Here is a 5,973-nt window from a genome sequence, read left to right as displayed (position 1 = left end):
GATGAGAGATGACTCAAAATTGGAGTCACGATGATATTTGTTCCACTTTTTAAAACCTAATTTATTACTTTGTGCATCATAAATTTAAAAGATATAATCTTTTCATAGAAGTTTTTCCTTTTTTTTCCCAAAGATATTAAATTGTTAGAAGAAGAAGGGATCTCAAAGCCCGAGGTCAAAACACCCAAAACAAAAATAAGAAAAAGGAAACAAAGACAAAAATCAACCAAACAATAAAATAAAATATACACAACTCAAAAGAAAAGATCTTAAGGATAAGAGGTTGTTTGAGTCCCATAAGAGAAGCCTCAAATCACTTAGAATAATAAGTAAACACTTCAAACCGAACATCCAAACTATTCACATGGGATGACCCAAAGTATCATTAAAGACACGTATATTATGCTCACACCAAATATGATAAATAACAACACACCAAATTCTCTAGGCCTTACGTCTTAATTAATTACCTATGCTAAAGTAATAAATCCAACTAAACTCCGCATCTCAATACGAGATTCTATAGAAACACATTCCTCACAAAAGCATGTCCACCCAAATGACTTATTAAAAGGACACTAAAAAAATAATCCCTCGATTCAACTCCACCAGTGCATAGAACACAAGTAACATAGATTATCAAAACACGTATGATCTAGTGTATGTACCCAATTTCAAAAAAATAAGCCATAAAATGAAATAATGTCTAGGAATATTACCTTTAAACCAAACGAGATTGGCCCAAAGCACCACAGGATGTCTAGGACGTAAGGACTCTTAGGCAATAGCAACCTAAAATAGCGTAAGGATTCTTAGGCTCTAGCAACCTAGAACAACTAGATCGATAGTAAAGTCAGGTAACCAGGGGTGAATCCACTAAATCAGATAATATAGAAGTCGAAGTCTTGAGAGAGACGATGAATTTAATGGAGCATAAATATGATGGATGTTTTGATGCCAACAAAAACTCAACTTTATTAACAATAAAGAAGGAAGAGTATTCAACAGTTGTATCAAACCTATATCCAAATTACTTTGAACTACTCTTACACTACACAAGTCAAGATATTCCAAAGACAAAAGACTAGAATCCATCCAAGGCCTTCAATAAACAACTCTCCCAATAAAAAGAGCACAAGCCATCCAAATTCTCATTGTTATTGAAATCAAAAACTACCAGTTTAATTAGATTTCAAAGAGAATGTTGAATTCCTCCATGAAAGTAAGCCATAGATTGTTTTGTTGGGAAAAACCCCCCACTTCTACCATAGGAATAAGCAAAAAATAACTGATAAATTAAAAGAAATTAATTAAAAAAAAAACTAGAAACACAAGAATTTACGTGGAGAACTCCCAACTCGGAGAAAAACCACGACCCACCAGAAAGAAATCCACTGTGTGAAAAATTGTTACAATCACGCGGAACAATTCTCTTTTCCGATCTCAATTACAAGAGCACTCCCTCAAAGCTTTTATACTACTCGCACCCTCTTCCCACTCTCAAACTAGAGAATACATAAAGAGAATTTAACTAGAGTTAGCACACCCAAGCTTAAAGTGTTTCTAACTGGAACAATTGAAAATCAAAGGCATAGGCTCCTTTTATAGTGCTTAGAGGCCATGATTTTCTTAAACATTTTCAATGTAGGACAAAGCCCATGACTTTCTTAAACCTTTTCAATGTAGGCCAAGCAGGTGGCGTTCCTAAATCTTTTTTATCTGGAACAACTGCATTTCTAATATTTTACCAAAAAATCCAACAAATTCTACCTTAACAAGATATTTAAAGAATCAAAAGCTTTCGCAACATCCATTGTCTTCACCAACAATCATAATTCTCATCTTATAGAATTATAACCTACTTCACCATAAAAAGTAGATCATTTGGAATACTACCTCCCAAGATTTTCCTTTTTTTGTCACATGCCAATAAACCTTGCTAATATTTATTGTGCGACTTTCATCTACTTGGCTCACCTGGAAGTCCTCCAGCTATCGACACAACTTTCCACTACACACTTTGCATAACTGCCAAGTCAATGCCCGTGTACAAACTTTTGGAATCACATAATTAATAAACCTAAAAGAGATAAAAAAAAAAAGTATGTGTGTTTCATTTTATTAACATGATATATTGCAAGTGTATTAGCAGTATATCAAATATATGACATGCGTTTATTTGACCAATTAAGAAAAACTTGAAGTAGGACATGGATTAGTAGTATATCTAACATCCATCAACATTCTAAGTGTATGCGCAATATATCTAACAACAATCAACATTCAATTAATAATTTATTTTTTAATAAAGTATGTACGATTCATTTTATAAGCATGATACTCCAGGTGTATAAGTGTTAACACCCAAAATGTGTTATCTTAGTACCTCTAATCTAGCTTGTCTATGAAGTTTAATTTGCTTATATGATTATCTTTGCAGGATCTCAAGTAATTCATGCATTTGAGAGAGTTTACGGGTCGTTTGGGATTAATTTGGAGCATTAGGAGCTAAAAAGAGCAATCGGGCTTCATGGGAGTCAAAATTACGAAAATGCCCCTATAAGGCCAATGCAACAGCACTGCAGTGCAAATTCAGAAGGCACCATTTTGGTGCAGTGTCACTATGCTCCGGAACATCAAGATGCATGCACAAGGTAAAATATTGTTATGTCCTCATTTCGATAAGAAGGCCTAGCACCGCAATAGTATATAAGGTTTGTTTCATTTTAGGGTAGTTTTTATCAATCCTTTCGGTCTCCAACCGAATTTCTTCCCCTTTTCTCTCTTCCACTTGTATTCTTCTTCCTTTTCCCTCATGCAATTTTGGGAGGTAAGGTTTATGGGCTTCTAGTTTAGAGGATTTTATCAATCCATTCGGCCTCCAGTCGGATCTTGTCTTCTCCGTCTCAATGGGAAGGTAAAGTTTATGGGCTTCTAATTTTGAGGATTTTGGGATGAACTCTACGTAATTTTGGGAGAATTTTCATAATGTACTTTCTATATCTTGGCTATGAGTTTCTTTCTGTTTTAAATTTGCTTTGTGATTGTATTTTTTCTTGACTGTCCGACAAACTACTATTGGGAATTTACAATTGATTGCTTGAGATTAACTTGTAATATATGAGATGAAATTAAAGGTTAATTTTCAAGAAACAAAAGGTTAGATAGACTTGTAAATGGTTGTCTATAATGAAGAGTGTTGACCTATTGACCTAGGGGAAACTATATTCAATATTTAATTAGGTGGTTGTAAATTAAATGTTCATCCTAGTATAATCCCTATATTGTAATATGGTTTGTTAAATATGCTTAGTATGGATTCATCTATGCATGTTTAGCAAACTAGGTAATTAGAACCATTGGTTGGATTTCCAATGAATTGAGTTAAGCATAGACAAGAAACTAGAATTATGTTAGGATAATTGATGATCAAAGTTATATTGGGTCATTCTGATCCCCCTAAACTAGATCATCTTTATTGATTGCATTTCTATCTTTTACTTTTTTGCATGTTCAAATATCAATCTACACCAACCCCTCCCCCCTTCCTATTTACTGCTTTAACTGAAAATGAACTTTGAGAACTAATCTCCATGTTTCCCTGTAGTTCTGAAGGACTGTGAGGTCCATAGCGAAAGCGGGGATCAGTTCTAATTCTCAAATCTCATATAATTAAAAATACAGAGACCTCAAATTATGTAAATTATAGAGAATTTTATAGCATTCTTTTGAATTGAGAATGAAGATTAGGGTTAGAATTTTACTAACTTTTGAAGAACCAAACCTTCACGATAATCCTCTTTGATCTGGTCATGTACCCTCGTCTTGGAATCTCAAACAAAACTAAAAATCACAGCAAAACCAAACCAATTTACACACCACCATAAGTGAGCCTTTTGTATTCTCCTTAGGAGTTGAGAATTACAGGATTTGTGGGCTTTGATGATTTTGGAAGAGGAAGAGAAAAAATTTTCTGAGAGGAAAATTTTGGGAGAGATTGCATTTTGAAAAAAAAAATAAAAACCTCACACATTCACTTCTGTTCACCTCTGTGAAGAAGATAATGAAGCATTCGTAAAACTCTCTTTGCACGATTAATTATGATGAGAGAAAATAGGGGGAGTTATAACTCCTCTCTAATAAAATTCAAAATAATTTAACAAATTATTTAATAAAATTATAATATATATATATATATATATATATATATATATATATATATATATATATATATATATATATATATTATATATATATGTAACCACCTTATCATATAGTATATATTAAACTATATGTTATATCAAACATAACATATAACCTATAGTTTTTATATTGTATCAAATACAATATAACCTATAGTTTGAATTCTTTCAATCATCTATAATATTTAATATAAATCACATTTACACTAAATTTAATTATATGAGTCTAATCCATACAATTAATATTTGAATCATATTCAAATATTTAATTCCTCTGAAAATAAACTTTATATTATAATGTATCAAATACATGACATTAATTATATCATATATAATTAATTCCCTCAATTAATTTGAAAAATTCAAATTAATCCAAAATTAATTCTCAACTATCCCAGTTGAGCTACAAAGAGACCTTATACTTGTAGATTGAAGCTCCAATGGTACTTGAATAATTAATTAACTTCTTTAATTAAATTACTCAACATCCATTAACTGCCGGTCACTCCACTAAAGATCAACAACTGTATTCTTCGCGCTACATATATATTTTTGTGTCCATTGGATATAACCAATCAACAGTGCGATGATTCTTCACAAATTGCAAGTAAGTACAACTGGGCCAAAATTATCGTTTTGCCCCTATAGTTACATCTAACTCCTTAAGTACCACTGATTCTTCTAATGAACAATAAGTCATAGTCCAACTATGACCAAATCCTTCTCGGGCCAAAAGAAAGTGTGGTGCCGCATTGTTCATGTAACATCCCGAGTTTTTCATTATTCAAATTCTGTATTTTCGTAAAATTCGAGGACAATTTTATTAATTTCGAAGTTCAGTTTTATTTGAAGGGGAGATTTTGATTTATGTCACATTAATTTAATTTTAAGTTAATGTCGAGAATTTAAATTTATATTGGAAAAATTAATTTGATTTTGATTTTGGAATTTGAAAAGAAAAGGGGAAGAGTTTTAAGAATATATATATATATATTTAGATATATTTATGTAATGAGCGAAAGGTTAAAATAAAAGTGAAATAAAATATAATGGAATAAAAGAAAAGAAAATTTTATTATATTATATTTTTTTTTATTAAAATAACCTTTTTCCTTTAAAAAGATTTTTTTTTTTTAAAAAAAAACTATTTTCTCTCCCTTCTTCTTTTTCTTCTCTCCCCCCCCCCCAACGTGAAGACATTCTCTGTGTGCCCTAGCAGCTGCCGACCATCTCCTCTCCATTCGGCACCATGTGTCCGATCGAGCTGCCACCAGTTCGTCGATTGTTCGTTCGTGGGTCGTCGTTCGCACAGGTCAGCTCGACCTCGTCAGCAAGCAGCGATCGTCCAGATCTCCTCCGTTGCGCACCTCTTCGCATGTCGATCTCGCTCAGCCGGTCAGATTCACGTCCGCGCCGTACTGTCTGCCAAGGTCTAAAGTCGAACGACCCAACCCAGCCGTTGAAACTCCCTTCGTGAGTCGATCCTCCGCCCTGTTCCGTCGAGAGTCATTTGTCCACTCGATCCTGCACGCCGTTGTCGTCAGTTCAGTGTCATCGCTGTCGATTTCGATAAGATTTTATAAGTGTGTGGGTTTTCATTTGAATGCTAATCAAATTGTTGGTTTCGTTTAATACTTACCCATTATGTTTGGACCATAAATTCGAGCTTTGGAGGAATTTTAAGGTCAAAGAGTGTTGTCTGACATTACAAAGGATTGATTTTGTTGCAGTTGGTTAGCCAACAGAATTGGGTTTTTAAAATTTATTTTGG

Source organism: Benincasa hispida, chromosome 5 (assembly GCF_009727055.1).
Source record: "Benincasa hispida cultivar B227 chromosome 5, ASM972705v1, whole genome shotgun sequence".
NCBI classification, from domain to species: Eukaryota; Viridiplantae; Streptophyta; class Magnoliopsida; order Cucurbitales; family Cucurbitaceae; genus Benincasa; species Benincasa hispida.
This window is presented reverse-complemented; position numbering follows the sequence as displayed.